We start from the raw sequence: 19,238 nt of genomic DNA, 5'->3' as shown, positions 1-19,238 counted from the left end.
TATTAGGCTTGGTGATAAATCGTAAATAATATAATAACCAGTCTCGAAAGCTGCTCTCGCTGTCATTCAACGGCCGGGACCCGTTGAGCATAATGCGCGATTCATACGCGTGCGGCATATGTTGCCGGATGACGCGACGTTGGCGCGGCGAGAGAGATAATCGTTTAAAGTTGCCTGGGTATAACGAACGTCGTCGCCTTTTCACGATACGGCAACGAACCGATCTCCCACGAATGTTTACAGTGTTTGCGATCGCTTCTCGTTTTATTTACCTCGATTGTTTTCTCGACTCGAGAATCGAAACGAGATTAGACGAAATAATTTTGAACTTACATTCACGCGAACGAAACTTTGACGTTTCGTATGAAAAATATATATTTACAATTACACTCAGAACGTGGACAAAATCTAATTAAAGTTCCTTCGTTAGTTTTACTTCGATATTATAATACGATATCGAAAAATAGCAGTTTAAACTTTCCTTAATATTATAATAGAGGTTAAGTCGACAAGTAAGTAAGTAAGTTTCTACGATTTATACGCTAATCGATGATTGGAAAATTTCTTAGATGATTTATCACCACGGCACGTTTGCGGTTAGATGCAACTTATTGACCCAATATTCCTCGCAAGCGAATACTTCACCAGGAAGTATGCTCGTCGAGAGACCAATGGAATCGATATCTCTGTATAATTTCCCGCCCACTCGCACGAGATAACACGAGCACGAAATTAAGATCGAAAGACATTCCTTGGAAATTCACTTCGTGGATTCCTCGAGACTCCGTTCTCTGTCCAAGAACAACTTCGTTCGCTTCGTGTCCTAAAATTTAGAATGCAACTCTGGTTGTCATCGTCGTTCAACTTCGTACGCTGCATCCGAAATCGGCGACGATTTAAGGAAATTCAGACCGCGAATTTCACCGATGATTGGATGCAACGGCCAAGGTCGCTTCAATTCGAATTCCCCGCCCGCTATCGAAAATTTCATTCGGAATTCCCCGGTTGCGGGAAGAGCCTCCTCTCTCCGGATCTCCGCACATCTGTTCCGTGCGTTTCGCGGCCGATGCATTTAGAAAAGCATCCCCAGAGTGAAGGGAAGGCGGAGGCTACGCTTTAGAATTCACGTGGCGGCGTTGCACGACTCCACCGGCCTCGCGAGCAACGTTCTCGTGCCTCGCATCCGCGACCGTTTCTCCGCTTCTTTGCTCCAAATCCAAAGATTCCCCGGATTCTTTCATCTCTCCGCCTTTTAAATCCCCCTTTTACGATCCAAAAACCTTGAAACGTGATCCTGGAGAATCCTTTCCACGGACCCCGTGGCAAAGTGAAAAATATCCGATCGAAGGAATATCGATCGAAAATTTTTCCTTTCTTTCTTTTTCTCCGCGTGACATTCTCGTAACATTCTCCGCGCTTTCGACCAAGACGAAAATTATTCGTGGACGCGGATAAAATCGATTTCGAGTGGCGGCCATCAACAGGCAATCACGAATCACGAACCGTTGCACGAACCGGAACCGACAGGGACGCTCGCTTATCCGCGGCTCGTCGCCGCCAACGTTCTCCACACCGTTCTCAAGGTTTCTCCCGCGCAGCGGACGCGTTCACGTAACGCTCGATGCAAATCACAGCTGCGACAGGTGAACGCGCGCACCTCCTTGCGAGAGCGCAGCGTGACGCGGCCTGATCTCTTCGTTACCTCTTCGAAAGGGACGGCGAGTCACGAGATGATGCACGAGCGTCGGAAGCACGCTGGAGAAGGAGAAGGACGAGAGAGAGAGAGAGAGAGGAGGAGGAGAGATACATTCTGGACGTGTAGGAGCGCGTTGCGCAATTCCACGAGGAACGAGGCGAAGGAGAGACGCGTCCAACGAGGATAAATCGTTCGCGAGCGAAGTGCGTCCGAACAGGAGGAATGGGCGCGATCTTGGGAGAGAAAGCCGATTCTTATCGAATCGAGCAATGGGGGATTTATTTTAATTCCGTTATTCCGTTCTCGAAGCTGCTCGCCTCGAATCTTCGCGTCCGTTTAAAGCCGCCTATTGCCGTGTTAAAACTTGTAAACGTCGCGTTCTTATATTCCGTTTCAATAACGGCCGCTAATTCCCCTGGAAATTAATCGATCCCCCGCCGATAATCGAGGAGAGGAGAGGTCGAAACAGCCTGTCATCAGACCGTGTTCCAACCTTAACGACGTCGCCTCGACTATCACCAAGTCGCTTCTCGAATTAAATCGCGGTATAATTTTCGAGCTTCTTTTTCACCTTTCCTGTGAATGGACGGCTGGATCGAGGGATGGATCTATTCGAATAAGTCTGAGATGGAAAGAGAGAGAGAGAGAGAGAGAGAGATGCAAACCCTAGCGGATCTCCCCCCTACCTCGATCACGCCCAGGCTTTGGATGGCTGCGGCTAGCAGCGCGTCAACGCTCCGTTCGTAAATTCTCGGCGGACAAACTGGCAAGAATAGTTCGCATAATTCTTCAAGGCCTACCAGTTTTGACGGCGGCAGGCGGCCTATCTTGGCACAATCTCTCTCTCCCCCGCCCTCTCCCTTCCTCCTTCTTTCCAGACCCGTGCTCTTCCTCCTCCTCTCTTTTCCCCGTCTTTATTTTTCTCCTTTTCGACTCGTTCTCTCCAGGCCGGTACGTCAGCATCGGCTTTGACTCGCGCGACCGACGGAACGTCTCGAGACCAGATCCTCGTGGAAACAGGGAAGGAGAGGCTGGAAGAATGCGGGTCCCAAAGACCGGAATATAGCACGCGGATATGAGGCCGCGGTGAAAGTGGATTGTTGTAACGGGCCGAGCGTTATCGAGCGGGTAGATATCGCGAGTAGAGTCGAGAGGATTCGTCACAGGCATAATAAGAAGAAGTTGTACGTGTTTAATTATTGGCTGATTAAATTGTCCATAAGGAGGATTATTAAGATAAAACTTGTCTTTTGCTCGACGACCGCCCTAGTCGATTAATTTCGAGTTCCTCGAAATTGTTATTATTTAGAGCTGTTTTCATATATATTCTTTTCGATCCTGCTGTTTCTCCATACGAATCGAACGATACGTTTTGTGCGAATCGTGATTTTACTCGGCGCGATATTAGTCGTACGCGCGCAGTTTGTACACGTGAGCTTGCGATTAACAACAACAAGAGGATTGCGCAATGGGCAAGCCGAGTCGTGGATGATCGCCGCAGGTGAACGGCTCGCGGATGATCGGTCAGGAGTTATGCCGTTTAACTGTGTTTAACTGTTTATTCAAACTGATGGCGATTCAAGGTTAGAGTGGATCGATTGTTCGCACGGCGAGGAACGCATGCTCGAAGATCGCTATCGTGAAAAAAAGAAAAAAAAAAAAAAAAAAAAAAAGAAAATCCTTTAGATGTTAATTAACTCGGAAATTGTAAATCTCCTCGCGGAATCTATTCTTCAATTTCTCGTCGCGATATGTTTATGATGCGTTAAGTATAAACCTCTGGTGTTAATCGTTTATCGTTTAAAATTGTACATTTAAAATTGCGCGCCATTTTAGCTTCTGCGCATTAATTATCCAATTTGCGACGCGGCTAATTCGAATAAGTCGCGAACAGCGATTACAACAGATGCGAGGAAAGGGAAAAAAAAAAGAAAGGAAGAAAGAATACGTTCTTCCTTCTTTCCTTCCTTCCTCTCTCTCTTTCTTTCTTTTCTTTTTTTTTCCTTTTTTTTTTCCCCCTAATAGCTAAAGCTCCGCAAGTTTTTTTTTTTTTAACTTTCTATTCAGATTCGAGTTATTCGGTCCGCTGTACGTACAAAGCAAGTTTCGAAACGATACACGCTATGGGAGCGGAACGCGGCGCCGTGTCGAATCTGGTCCATTCTTTTTTTCACGGTCGCGCGATTCGAAGGTCATTGTAACGCGATGTGCCGAATTCGCGGCACCGTGACAAAAGCTGGTGGAAAAAAACCACTGGTGGTTTATCCGTCCTTGATACGAGGCTGCCCAATTCGCAGAATGACATCACCGTGCACAAGAATGGAGCATGCAGAGGAGAATAAATAAATCGCGTTGCTCGAGATCACCGGCAATAAATTGAACTCCCTCCGAGACGCGTAATCGCGAGATCTTCCAATGATCGTTATTACCTCTCCTGTACTGATCGATCTCTTGCCTAGACTTGTTCCGGGTACTAGCTTATTGCGTTAATCTATTCGTCGACGAGTTCCTTGTTTGAGATCGCTGCAAGCGACAAATTCTTTACGAATGGAGAGAGAGAGAGAAGAAGAAGAAGAAGAAGAAGAAGAAACGAACGAAACGAGATAATCCAAGTTCCAGAAACTTTTTTTACTCGCAAATATTCTTCGATTCAGAGTATCGCCATTTTGATCAAGATTCGCTGCAAGATCGTTATGCAGCGTAGAAATTTAAATAAGACACGTAACTCGTGGAATCGAATCGAGCGAGCGTGTAAATGGCAGATTAACGTCTCTCTCTCTCTCTCTCTCTCTTCCCCTCGCGTGGAACAAAGGCGATGTTTTGCGAATAAGATTTCCAAGAATGTGCAAATTAAAGCGTTGCGCCATTTTCCACTGGCTGCAGACCGGTGCGCGCACCTTGAAATCCTCGCGTTACTGGTTAATTCGATGGGAAAGGATGTGTGGGGCCTCCCACAAACACTGGTAGTCCCATTGGGTCACGGCCTCCTCCACGGATTTTCGCATTGTGTGCACACAAAAATTCGTCGCGGACGGTTCAAGGATGGGGGCAAGCGAAACGGCTCCGACGCATAATTTCGTTATTGAGGGACGTAAACGAGCATCGGTGCGCAGCCCCAACCTCGTTTGACCCCGCACCTCGTTCGACTCTCGTCGCGTGACACGTTGTAAATCACCCACGGGGCCCGGCATGGTAGCGATACGTGCCTGACCAGTTTGATGGCCGCGGCTCATTGACGCGGTTCCTCGCCGCCCCTCTCCATTCAGAATTCGTGGGTGCATCGAACATTCGTGGCCGCATCTGCTCGCTCTTCGATGCCATCATCGAGCAATATTCTCGAATTCTTCTTTTTTTCCACCTTCAAATTCGAAAAAAAATCGTATAATAAACTCCTTCCGATTTTTATTCCGAATCGAACGAGGAAACGGACTTGTGAGATATAAACTAGAAATTGTCTAAGGAATAAATGTATATATATACATAAAATATATAGGAAATATTTAATAAAAGGATCAGATATCCGTTTCGATAGAGAGAATCGGTAGCGCGAAACGACACCGAATATGGCATCTAAAATGATCCGCTTTAATAATTTCGTGGCGGCATAGGTAAGCGCGCGCATTAATGCACACACACACACACACACACGCAAAACAGAAACTGCGTCTATAATGTATTCTGACCACGTGGCTTATCAACCGTTCGACCGAATGAACTTATCGAGGAACTAGCTCGCCTCCCGTGGCCGCTCTCGGTACCGCGAATAATCCCGACCGGCCGTGAAATATGGCGTTAATTCCGATCTCGGCTACTGATTTAGACGGCACCGATTTGCACCGCTAATTCGTTCCACGGTGTGCATTAACCTTACACGATCCGCCGAGGGAGTCACGCATTTAACCTTTCCACCGATTCCATCCCGTCCGCTTCTTCTCAATTATATTATCCATCCTGGCAATTTTATATTTGTATCGTTTTTTCTCTCCCTCTCTCTCTAACATCGTCCAAACACGGTTTTTCATTTTTCCATGCAGAGAGAAAGAACTGTCTCTGTCGCATATTTTATCGAAAATCGAGAGAGTTTTCGACTTTTTTCAATTTTTCGGCAACGAATCGAGCGCCGCTCTTCTCCTTTTTCACTCGTCGTCGTCAGAGCCATTACCCTACCCAGTGGTCCGCCCACTAGAGCAGCGACTTCTAGCTTCTCTGCCTCGACTTCTACTCCCGCTCTGCCCCGAGATCGTGGATAACAGTTATTAGGGGCTTTTTATATATAATGCGCGCGTATGCCTCGGTCCCATGCCTCTCCGTCTCTCGCGTCTCTCGTTCCTCGTCGCTCTCTCCAGGTTCGCGGCAACCACCTATACCTGTACCACCCATACACGCTATATAGACCGGCCGGAGTTAAGAAAGGAGGACGGAGAAAATAAAACGAGGAGGAGGAGGAGGAGAAGAAGCTCCTGCAACGTTGCAACCGCGGTAAGCGTATGCGTAGGACACTCCCAGCCACTTGATTATATATAATTATCGGCATTTTAATAACTAATCATTTTCCTCGGCTCCTTCTTCCACTTTTTACTCCGCAATTCTGGGGAGAAAGGAGCAGCTTCCGACCACGAACTCCGCTACCGTATCTCCTCCGCTCCTCCTCCTCTTCGTCCCTCCCTCCCTCGTCCCTGTACGCATCGTAATCACGCCGGTTTCTTTGCTTCCCGAAGAAGAAAACCGAGTAGATCGAGCCGATAAAATGGTGGATATATCGGTCGATGGTATTTCTGGGTCAGACGGTATTTTTCAATCAATTTGGTCATTCGATCGAGAATAGCTTTCGACGAATAGCGAATTCCAGAGAGTCGATCTCACGAGCGGGGAAGGGGAGGGAGGTGTTAAAAGACTCGAAGGAAGCTCGAATTTTTAACGATAAGACGCGAGAGAGAAACGGAGCGAGGAGTTAGCGTTATCATAATCGGGATCGGCGATTTTTTTTTTTCTTTTTCGGTAAGATAAGAGGATTTAGAGATTTGATAAAAATAGAGCGGAGAGACCGTACGGTAGAAGGCTCGGGACAAGCACCTGCTGTACGAGAGTTGTGCAGGAGGCACGCAACGTTGGCGAAATCAGATAAGCAAATTATTAATAGCCAGACACGAAGCGGTTCGTAACGAGCTGGTAGAATGCGAGGAAAGTTAACGAAAACATTTCTCCTGTTATTTCTCATCGCTCAGTCGTTAACCCTCGTATCCCCAACTTTTTTCTCGAGATCGAGATCCACTTTTGATTTCACGAGCCTGTACATTCATAACGACCGAATCGATCCGAGTATCGAGCAACGATTTTCAATTGGATTCGATGAAATCTCGCTCCCAAGATCAATAATTGCATTATCGTTCAAAATTATCGAAACCAAAGGTGGGATCGCATCGATAATTTCGCGATAACGTCGATATCGATTCGTTAAGAGAGGGGAAAAATCGCGAATTGTACGCATCGGCCGCGCGAGGGTGCGCAAGGAAGCTCGGCAGGGGTCGCGCTCCGAGCCCCGGTCGTAAATATCCCCGGAACGTAATTAAAAGCTATCGATTTGTCGTAAGCCGCGTAATTGCACGAGTTACTACGCGCTTCGAATAATCGCCGCTCCCGGCTGGGAAACTTCGTAGGGCCGCGGCAAAGGAGATAACGGAATATTTACATATTATCGCGGAGCCCGCACGATCCACCTACGCTCGTGCGATCAACCTCCGTCAGCCTCCGCAAAGGGGAGAGGGATTTCAACCTCTGCCGAACCCGGGAGAGATTCACGAAATCGATCTTTCCCGCTTCCTTCGAACCGAATGAATTTTTCACGAGAACACCGTCGATCGTTCCATTTCTCTTTGTTCAGAACTTTTCGACGACTCGAATGGATAGAATTTATACGTGAATGTAAAACCATCGTAATGGATTTGACGAGGTTTGATGCCACGAGAGAGAGAGAGAGAGAGAGAGAGAGAAGAGCGTGCCGTGAGTCGAGAAACGCGATACGGCTAAAATGAGTTTAGGGGGTGGGTTGGCGAAGGTCATATAGATTTCAGGACACCCGACACCACCGAATCGGCCGGGGGTGGAGTCGGATCGCTCGTCTCTCCGCTTTCACGAACGCGAGGAACACGTGTCCTTAACCACGCGATGCTTAATTTCATCGGTCGATGAATATTAATCTCCATCTTCCTGTCGCGCAATCGACGCCTCGTCGAGGATCGGTCTCGATCTTTTTCTCGAGGAAACCAAGCTTCAGCTCGGCTCTTCGATAAGTGGATTCTTCGTTCGCGCGGTTTTTTTATATTTACCGAGGAAAGAAGGTGTGTGACCAAGGATTATAAGTCGTGATACCGATTCGATTGTCAAAGACCAGTCGATGAAGAACTGTACCAACTGATTATTAAACACGCGGCTGTGGATTCCAATCAGTACTTCTTCCTCTCTACTCGTTATTTTCTCACCTTATTTACGCGACACGCTAAGGGAGACGCTAATTGCAGAGATATTAATGGTTCGTGCGTTATCTGGAGCTAGACTCTGAGATTCTTTTTTTTTTTTTTCCTCAGTTCTTGATGAAGACCTGAGGAATCTTTCCACGGTGATAACATTAGGCGGTTGATTCATCGTGTACGCGTGTACATCAGGCTGAGAAGCGTGGTGCGTTCTTACGGAAGCGCGCGGACAAGGAGCAATTTAACTCTGTCTGCGGTCGGAGCGCTTTTGTCCTCGCTAAAATCTCATTTGCGTTTTAATATCCTCGGGTAATTTCTGTAGCGGTGTTCGCAGCCGGTTTCTGGAGGGTGTCAGGAATCCCGATTTCGAAGGCGAGTCACGTTGAATTAAAGGCCACGGCTCGAACGCACCAGTCGACGAATTAATTTTCTCGCTCGATTGTGCAATCGGATTTCCCTGGTGGTGTGGCGAAATTTTCACGGGAAATTTAAGGAGGAGTCGACTCCTTGGGTCGAGCTTTATCAAACGTACGCGCACGGGAATGGTTACCTCTCTTTGGCGAGGATTCGTGCGTAGTCTTCTGCTACGAAAAGTCCAATCCACCCTTTCCTCGAAACGTATAAATCACTCCTCATTCGTCCTGTACGAAACGTATCTCGCTGATAAGGCGTGTAATTTTATCAGAATCATCCTTTTCCTCGTGGAAAGTAATTGACGAGCGAGGATAAATCTTGAAGAGATTTATCGCTTGAATCGTGTTAATTAGATACGAATCGTAATTACGTATTCAATATTTCATTCAACTCGAAATAAACGTAAAAGGAAAGCGCCGATCCGGATATCCAAATATGCACGGCTCGCGGAAGTATCCATTCGAAAGAGGCGATTTGCTCGCGTATCCGTGCGTAGGGGTGACAGTGGGGTCGGGTAAATGGTAAATGTAAGCAGTAAGCCATTTTCCAGACGATGAGGCGCGAAGCCCCGCTCGGCCTCTTAGCGCGGGTAATCCCTGCTTTACCAACCGAACCAGCCGAGGGAAGAAGCCCCAGACTCGCACCTGCGGGTGGCTTCTTCCCCCGTGGCGCAGCCCATATTTAATATCGTTTCATCCTCCTCCATCCCCGCCGCCATCGACAACCGCTGGAACTCGTTTCCCTCCTCGATCAATCGACGTTTATATATATGTCGTTGCTCGACTTTTTGCGCCATATCCCAGGTTTAATATCGGGCTTATTCTCGCTTCGATTATCGCCGTTAATTACCCTTCTTAATAGGTCGCGATAAGCGAATGGTATCAATTAAAATTAGCGTCGCGATAAATTGTGCAGCGGAAAAAAAAAAAAAAAAAAGAAAAGAAGTAAGCCGGATACCCAATTACCGAATGGCGCGTGCGTGAACAAATTAATAAAGCCAATTATCGTTGAGCGCCACCACACGTTAGTCATGCCTCTCCCTTGTGACGTTCGCCTCGATTGTCCACGATATCGTTGCTCCGAGAGTTCGTTTCGCGGGGATCGGCGTCGACTTTCACGCGTTGCGGACTCAAGGACTGTTCCTTGGCTGCGGCCAGGCCGTGACACGAATCCGTGCACGGTTTCCTGTTTCCAAGTCAAGTTCACTCGTCCCCGCAGCGATCGACCGCCTCTTCGTGTATTGGAATAATCGAGGAGGCGGAGTTTGCGAAGGGTGAAGAGGGTGAGCAGAGAGTGACGAACGTTTCCACTCCGGTTGTTCGTCACCGATCGTTATTTGTTCCGTGGGAAGTTGATCGATGGCGATCCGCAATGGCGCCGTCTTCTCTCGTTTTTTTTTTTTTTTTTTTTTTTTCCTTTCCATGTCGAATTGGAATTTCGATCTCGGTTTTATCAAGGGTTACGATCGTTGATCGAAGTTATCGAAGGTATCGAAACGAGCGCCTGAGGATTCCCTCTCGTGTCTTGGGAAAGTAATTAACAGGGAAACGCGCGCAGGTGGAGACAAACGCGCGCGACCTCGTTAACAATATCGGCGAGCAGAGGCAGAGAGGAAAAGCACGGAGAGGAAGAAGTTTTGCCGGCCAATTGCCCGTGACAAGCGCGATAAGAACTCAATTACCGTTTTATCCAATTGCGCTCATTTCTTTCTGGCGCCATTCTCTTCCCTCCACCACCACCACGATTTTTTCGGCCACGATGGGAACGGAAAACGCATTCCAACGTTTCCCTCCGAGCTCCACCACACGCGCTTCGTGCTCCCAGTTGCGACTTTCTTCGTTCTTTCTCACATTTTACAGATCAACGTCTTTCAACGGAGGAGGAAAAATATGGAGTGGAGAAAAGTCGGTTGAAATCACGACCCACGATTTCTTCCTCCCCGCCCCTCCTTCCTCGCGAACGTTGATCAAAAGTTGGGGGGGGATTGGCGCGAAAATGAAAATCCCCGTTTAATTATTTATCATTTTTAAATCGCGCGCGCGCGCGCGCGCTAATTTATGCGGTGCAGCTGTGTAATTCAAGTCCAATTACTTCGGGGATCGGGAAATTTTGCGGTAATGAATATTTATCGAGCGGAACCTTCGAGCGAACCTGCACGCTTACTGACCAATGAAATAAATCAAAATACCCTGGCGCGCATCGCCTGGCGAAGAGGAGAGGAGCGGAGAGGAGAGGAGTGGGGGTAGGGGGTAGTGCCACGAGGGCAGAAAACGGCGATGCCGTTTAAACAATGGGTAACGCGGCGCTGGTCGGTCTGCGCTGCATCGTTTAACGTGGCCGGCCCAACAATACCATATCTTATTCAATCTGGCCGCCCGGCTAGCGTTGCCAACGTTTCTAAGAGGCATTGTTCGGCATCAACAGTTAGCCTTGATTCAAGCAGATGTTGCTCGGGCATCGAGTGCGTTGCCACGTAATTAGCGGCGCGTAATCTGGCCGCGTGGCAACGGCAACGACGCCATTACGGTCCCGTCGGCCGCGAACAATGAGAGATACAATACCAACGAGACGACGATTGTATAAACGGGGCAAAGAGAGAGAGAGAGAGGGGGGGGGGAGGGCGGGGGAAGAGAAAGAGAAAGAGGCTACTCTCCTCCTCGCATATCGAATCAATGTTCCTCGTGAAACCGAGTCGCGCCGCGCGACAATGCTCCTCCGTCCTCCGCCACGCCCTCGCGTCCACCGTTTTTTCGTCTTCTTGTTAAGTGAAACGCAGCCAGACACATATAGCCCAACAGACCACCACCTGCTTCTCCGGGAATGGAAACAGCTGAATGGGGTCTACGCGCTCGTCGCGGTATAATCTTCCCGGGAATAGAGGCTCCTTTTAAGCGGAAACCTAACGACAGTTAGGGACGTAAGGGATGCTCTTTTTTCCCCTCCCGTTTCATTTTTCTTCTTCTTCTCTCTTTCTTTCTTTCTTTCTTTTCTCTTTTTTCGGGTGTGCGACTTCAGAGAGGCGGCGTGTGAAATCATCCGAAATGAGAGACACCCTGCCTCGAATGGATCAGGGTCATCGGTGGAAATTTCGTGGGAGAAAGTCAGGGTGAACGCATAAATTAAGCGCAGTTGGTGAAGATACTGGGTGGTTATACGTTATGCCTTATAGTAGACACGTGTTGCATGCGGTTACCGCTTCTGGTCTCGAAACGGTTTGCCTACGGGAAAAAGAAAACACGAGATTCCCCCCCTCCACGGTTTCTCGATCGAACTGCAAGAACACGAACGCATGCGTAAATAATGGTACAACAAATTCCACGTTATACAAAATAAGTGTATGAAACGAAAAAACTTCTCTCCTTTCTACCTTCTCAACCGAAGATTAGCTCGATCGAAAAAAAAAAAAAAAAAAATAGAATAGATGCATCGATTCGATCCCTCTCCCTCCCCCCTACCCTTGGATCGTAGAAACGAACGAACGCATCGAATCGACGCGACGCGGCAAAGATGTGTGCACAGCGTATGCTAAACCTCTCCCGATTCGATATTGACATTTCCCCTTCGCGGAAAGGCAATTTTTCGTCGAGGATACACGACTATCGCGTTAACGTTGCTCCCGCGGGAGGCTCTCGTCAAAGGGGGGGGGGAGGCGCGCGCCACTATCCGCCCGCCCGGGTATTCCACCCCCTCGCCCTTCCCGTGCACGACCGCGGGGCGGTTGAAAGCGTCCACGGTCCACTATCTCGCGGACAAACAGATTTTAATGAGTAAAACGGTGCGGCCGAATTGCATCATGGCGTTCCCGCGAATTTTACGGGCGTCAAACCTTTCGGTTCCACCCCCTGGCTGCTACCCCCACCGACGTTTACAGTCCCGCCATAGCCATCCATAGTTTATATCGCACCAACACGCGGCCCCCGCGTAATGGCCGTCCGTAAAATATTTATCGCGGAAATTAGTCGCACGATGATGTATGTCGCCGAGTGTGCGCGCACACGATCGAATCGCGCGCGCGAGAGCCACCCTTCGACACCGCGTGTGCAACTTGGAGAGAGATAGCCGGCGCGAAAAAAGAGCTGTTTTCTTTCCCTCGAACGAATTTATCTCGCGAATTAAAGTTGTTTATAATTGAAGTATTTATAATTAATGACTAACGACTAATTTCGCGTCTTATTTCGTTTGTTTCAGGTAAGTGTCGTTCAGGCAGATATGTCGATTCTTCTGAGAATTGGTGTTCCAGTATCGTAAGTTTTCTCTCGATGGAAAATTTCCGAAACGAACGTGTTTTTCCGTGGTTAAATACTGGCGCGAAGAATTTGGTGCAATCGTTTCGGATCGCCGACCAAGCACTCGACGCGCAAGAATGCAACAATTGGCGTTAGAAAGAAACGGGAGAAACACGAGACTGCCGGTTACGGGATATGACCGACGAGGACGCGAAGGAGCTCGAGTGGCTGATATTAATGAAATCGCGGGTCACGCGACCGGAACATTAGACCGAATCCGCGGCGGTTATATCCCCGCTGGACGGATGATTCATCGGAGCGAAAAGTAATCCGGTTCTATCGTTCTATTTAATCCTTTCGTCGTCGAACGAACTCGGATCTCGACTCGATCTCGTGAAAAGAGATCTCCCCTCGAGTTTTCCACGTACGTTTCCGTACTCTTCCGTCTTTCGTGCAACAGCCAGTTAACCGTAATCACGTGTGTTTACGCTCGTGAAAAGTTTCCTCGGTCGTTCTGTTGTTCTCTTCGTGGCTCTCGAGGCTTGTTATTACGAGCGAGTCGTACGTAGCGAGGAATAGAGTCGTGATGGGACCGCGGTAATGTCAGGTTGGTCGAACGTCGCAAATTACGACGGAAAACACGGTATTAATTAGCGATTGGACGTTGTTTACCAGTCACGAGCACGGGAACGGTATTGCCGGGTGAGCCTTTTGCTATTACATGCCATTTAGCTAACGGTTCCACGTGCACCGCCACGTCCCCATTATTTTTACAACGCTCAATCGAGGAGAACCCGTGTTGCGCAGAGAGGAACGATCCTCTCCTCCTCTTTCTCCGTTCCGTTCGACGCCGCCGGACCCGCCACCGTCCGACCTACCTTCTCTTTCTCTTTCGTCCGATTGCGATCGATCGTTAGCCTCCTTCGAGCGAGAGGAGCGTCAACCCGAACGAACGTCGTCGTTAGTTCACATTTTTCGCCGCCATTTTTTTCCATCCTCCAATCGTTAATGGCGACGCGAATCGAATACACGGCGCGCACCGGACAGCAGGGTAATTAGGGGGAATCTGGTCGAATTCTGGACGAGCGATTCTTCTTTTTTTTTTTTTTCTTCCTTTTCTTTTCTTTTTTCCACGATTCGACGCGATTCGAATCCTCCCTCATCGTATATCGCATCGATGGAACTCGTCGAAATTTCCGGTTAATCCGCGGCCTCGGTTGTGTTGTGCCCCGTTTCGCGGGGAAGGGGGGGAGGGGAGAGGGGTGAACAAAACGAAATTAAATCGCGCGTCGGCCCCGCGTTAATTAATACGCATTGGCCGCGCGTGTGTCGATACGTAATACGCGATCCCGCAATATGTGTAGTAGTTTCTAATTAACGGTAGACATTGCGATCGATCCAATAAAAGTAGGCAAATAAATCGCTGATACCCTGTCAGTACGGTCGACACGATAAATCAGTACTTTCGGCCAATTATACCCGAATGTATGCTCGCGCCCGTCTCCCCCTCCTCCTCCTCCCCCCCCCCTCCCCGCTCGAAAAACAAATTTTGAGCAACAAGCATCGATTTTGATCTCGAATTTATTTAACGCCGATTAAGCTGTGTATCGGGATATATTCGCTATTTATAATGGCCGGCTATCGCGTTATAAATAACTGTTCTGTTTATGCGTTTGCGCGCCCGTTTTTAAAACATTAATCTTCGCGTCATTAATGTCCGATTAAAAGAACGAACGAGAGGAGGAGAAGGAAGAAGGGGGTAAAAAAAAAAGAAAGAAAGAAAGAAAGAAAGAGGCAAAAAAAAAAAAAAGGCAGTATAAATAAAACGGAAGGGAGGAGGGAAAAAGAATATACATGACAGGCATGAACGTTTGCGCGTGCTTTTACACGAGAGTACATTCCAGACTAGGGAAGCAGGGGAGGCACGATTTGAATAAGCAGCAAAGGCGCGGTCGCGGAATCCGCAGGGGACATCAACTTTTCCCAACCTCCTGACGTTCAACGTGCTTACGGATGCAGCATTAGCATCGAGAAGCGACAGAAGTTAAGCTCGCCGTGTCATTTCGATGTCTCTTTAGCCTCCCTCTCCACTTTCGCTTCCATTCTCCACTTTCTTCCCGAGTTATATATATATATATATATAAAAGTAGTTGTTATCCCACGAAACGAATCGATGTCGTAGCCGATGCATTTTAAAATTGAAGCTACGCTGCGCGAAGCTGGCGCCTTTCCGTCATCGCCAATGATGCATAAACCTGGATGAATTAATCACGAGATCCTCGTCGAGGAATATAAGATCCTTTGGACGGGGCATGATTTGAATACCAAGACCTTTCGCGCTCTCCAGGATTACGAGATTACGATCTGGGAGAATTGGCAGAAGCGGAATGTCTACGATATCGATAGAATTTCCACGATACGTTCTACGTGCCCCACTTGGAATTCTACCTAGATCCTCCCGCTCGATCGAGCGTTCTTAATGCGGTGTCCGCTTTAAACCGTTTCCAGCCTCGTCGCAATTCTCATCCCCGTGTTCGTGTTTCTCACGAACCCGCTCGCTTTTCCCAGTTACACCCTGATCGTACCGAGCACCAATTCATCGATGCAAGTTATATCTGTCCGAGTTTTCCTCCCGATCGGGCGGAATCCCGAGATCGGGAATTTTATTCGAGCGATGAAAACTCGAAGGGCGGTTGACGAAGGGTGGTCGTCGGTGGCACGCATCGATTCGAGGTGTAAAAGTTTGACCGACGGTAGGAGGGGGGAGGGGGAAGAGGTTCGTTCGAGGTGCAATGACGTAGGGCGTCGGAGGAGGCGTTGGTGGCGCTGAGCTCCCACCGGCGTATCGATTCCTCGATGCCAGGCAAGGAAACCAACCCTCACACACCCTCCGGTTTCCTCTGCCTTCAACCACCGCCGCCACCACCACCACCACCATCCCCAGGCGGCTAACTCAGCCCTCTCTTCCCCTCTTTCCGCCCACCCAGTGAGTCGGCCCGACCACTCACCCCTCCTACTCTGCCACCCCCATCTTCCACCCACCCGAACGTCGAACGGAGCCCTTCCTTCCTTCCTTCCTTCCTCCACCGCCGTTTCTCTTCCCAGCGACGGCCAACTTTCCAGATATGAATTAACAGAGTTACGGAGCTTCTGCGGCGGCCGAGCTTCGAGTTATGCGGCTTACCAACTTGAGAACGTCTCCCGTCGTTGCTCTCCTCCCTGTTTCTCTCCGCCACGTACCGCCACGTACCTCCCTTCTCGTTCCAGGAAGTAAGCAAATCCGTTGATCTTCGAAATTCCATTCCTTCCGCCGTATCCGATATTTCGATCGCGTGTACAGCGCTTTTGATTTACGATACGATCGCTCCATCTTATGTACATGCCCATGTCTCTTTTTTTTTTTTTTTTTTCCTTTTCATTTTTGTACGCGTGACACGCGTACGACTAATAGGGTAATTAAGTCGGACAGCGTGGGAGTGGTGACTCGTCACGAATGCTGATTATCGCCGTACGATGCCGTAATCTGTCACGAGATCTGTACATTCGACGGAATCCCGTACACCGATAAACTCTCCCTACCATCTCCTCTTTTCTTTCTATCTATCTTTTTTAAATATCTTTTAACTTCCCATTGTTTCGCCATCGAAACGAAACGATCGACCCGCCGTCGTCTCTCGACGTCCGCGATGTCGTCATCGGCGCGCCCCTCTTCCACCTTGTCCGATCATTAAGTCTTCCCCCTCGATGGTGTTTGCGAATCGAGCGCGAGCCCGTGATTTCACCGGCGGTGAACGGTCACGTCGGCTACGAGATTAATGCGTCCTTCAAACCCTTTCTCTCCTCGTTTGACCCTTGCACGGTCATAGAAGCATCCGGCTGATAATGCCATTCCGCGGCACTGGGTTAGTGCAAGCACGCGGGTGCAATTTCGAGGAGGAGGGGTTTCCAGAGAGGGAGGGAGGAGAAAGCGGAGAGGAGAACGAGAGGAGACGACGGGTGGAGGAACGGAGGAGGGGGCAGTCGTAAGGGATGCGCGGGCGGCGGCGGAGAGAGAAGGGTTTGGGGTATTAAATCATAGAGCCGGAGCGCCTGCCGCCGGTTTACTGCCGGATAAAACGCAGTGACTGTTATGTTATGGACCACCTGTATGCCTCTCGACCCTGAACTCTCTCTCTCTCTCTCTCTCTCTCTCTTTCTCTCTGTTTCTATGGCTTTGCTCGCTCTCCCGAGCCGACTGAAATCTATATACGTCCGCAAAACAGCCCTCTCGCGACGCGACATCGCTCCAGATTCGTTGATCTTTGAAATTCTCCCGAAATTTCCCGCTCGTGTCTACCGTTTCCACTTCTTGTATATCCCCTTGTACACATAAACGAACAGAGCGAATCGGATCGAGCGAAAACCATTTCTCTAACCCAAGCTTAAACCTGTCGGAATCGGGAAACGGAATTCGCTCGATGATCGGCCGATAAAAATTTGTCCGTGGCCGACACGCGAGTGAAAAATAGCGCGGAATCACGCGAGCCACGAAGCTAACAGGCGTTCAGGCTCGCCGGTGGAGGCTCGTCTCGGTAGTAATTAACGCGTCGCCCTCTCGACAGGTCTGACGTGCGAGCGCTTCGGAAAGGAATCCGCGACGGGAAGCAGCCGCTTCTCACCTAGTCTGGACATCGACTAGCGAGAAGAAAAAAAGGAGAGAGAAAGAAAAAAAAACGGGCTGCCGTGCATCGTGGAAAAGAGCAGGAAGCCCGTTTCCCTTGCTTCGATTCGCGGTTTTCTTCGTTCCTATTCCGCGGCGATTCTCTCGCCCTCTCTCGCACGTCCTTGGGGCCGAGTTTTTCGTTTCTCCGCCGAGATCGGTATCCGCGATTATATTATAAATATACATGTAACTCCGTTCGTCGTCGAGGGTTCCTCCCCCCCCCCCCCCCCGTTGGCGTGGAGACGGACGCGGTACACGAGCACCGTCCTCACGTGCGCGAGATACCTGTGCCGAGGCAACCGCGCGCGCTTATTCAGTGCACGGTCACGTGTATTGTATATGGCCGGTACCATATCTGCCTTCGTACCGAACGTACCTCGTGCCTTCCCCCTTATCTCCTTCCCCTTCGTCCTTCCCTGGCCTCTTCCCCTCTTCGAGGCATCCTCGCGTATGTATGTAGCCACAGCTCGCGGTATTAAATACAATAAAGACATTCAATGGGAATTAATCGGATATCTACGTATCTACCGTTCACTCCGGGCCGCATTGTTGCGCCGTGGTCCCGTGACGGCGCGCGCGCTCCTCTCCTTTCTCCCCGCCCGTTCTTCTCCTCCTCTCCTCCCCCCACTGCTCCGCTCGCTGCTCTTCGTATTTCACCTTTTTGCCGGCCGAGCCGCCGGGTCGAATGGAGATATTCCGCGGTGGAATAATATCGAGCCGCGTTTTTAGATGTGCGCATCCAAAGCGCTTCGATGCCGTCGTTCTTTCTCTCTCTCTCTCTCTCTTTCTTTCTTCGAACGCGCCGTTTCGAGAGCCAGATGGAGAGCTCGTCGAACACGACCACGACGAGAGACCCTCGTTCGCATTCTCGCGTGAGCGACGTACGTACTTGCGTACATACGTCGTGCACGAGGCGGATGCTTAACGAACCCGTCTCGGGCGAGTCGGTGCCGCTGCTTTTCGAGGCAACCGGCCGGCCGCTTTCGTTTTTCTGGCCGGGAAAGAAGCGACGCAGACCGCGCGTACCTGCGCCTCCCTGATACGCAACGTCGACGGGGAAGATTTTAATCTCGATCGGAGAATTAATTTGGTGCCTTGTAGGGAATTGCGCTCGAGGAATCGTAACTGTCTTTAATTCGATTATCGGCTGCCTTCTATCTTTCCACGCTCGCATTCGGATTCCTTAATGTTTTAATTATCCCGGTAACGAACCCGGCACGTGCATTATTTCCAATTTTGTCGTGAAACGGGGAACGGCCCTTGTTTCCCGACACAAGGGGCCGAATAACAACCGAATTTACATCGAATTCTTTTCGTGTTTCCGTGAAACGGTTATCAAAAAACGAACCCTTGATCGAATTTCTTTCTCGAGATATTTAACCGATTAAGATCGTCAAAGAATCGTTATTTCCTTTCTAGAAAGTTAGAATGTTAACGTCGCGATTAACGTATCGATCCTAGAATTAGAAAATTTTCACAAGATAGAATCGATCCCACCCCAATGGTTCTGTTTATATATCGGGCGTTATCGAGCGTTCAAGTTTCAAGATCGTTTCCGGGAGCCATTAATGTCCGCGAATCTCGACGATTATACGCGGTTAAAAGTTTTACACGTCGAAGGTTCTTCCACACGTAAGCAACTTTTCCTCCCTCCCGCCGGGTATCGGAGCACATCTTTCGTGGCAACCCTTCCCCCGTACGGAACGTACGGCTCGCGAGCAACTGGCGTG

At 49.3% G+C, this 19,238-nt stretch overlaps 1 protein-coding gene across 5 annotated transcripts in view; it reads left to right on the top strand.

Annotated features, from left to right (window-relative positions):
- Window positions 1-19,238, top strand: part of hth (Meis homeobox homothorax) — a 479,196-nt gene that overhangs the window by 249,703 nt on the left and 210,255 nt on the right. The gene's annotated exons all lie outside the window — the stretch shown is intronic.

The sequence above is a fragment of the Apis florea genome, unplaced genomic scaffold, assembly GCF_048593485.1.
Source record: "Apis florea isolate Af1SG1 unplaced genomic scaffold, ASM4859348v1 contig_2350_pilon, whole genome shotgun sequence".
Classification (NCBI taxonomy): Eukaryota; Metazoa; Arthropoda; class Insecta; order Hymenoptera; family Apidae; genus Apis; species Apis florea.
Note: the sequence above shows the minus strand (reverse complement) of the source record. Positions and strands in the feature narration are given on the sequence as shown.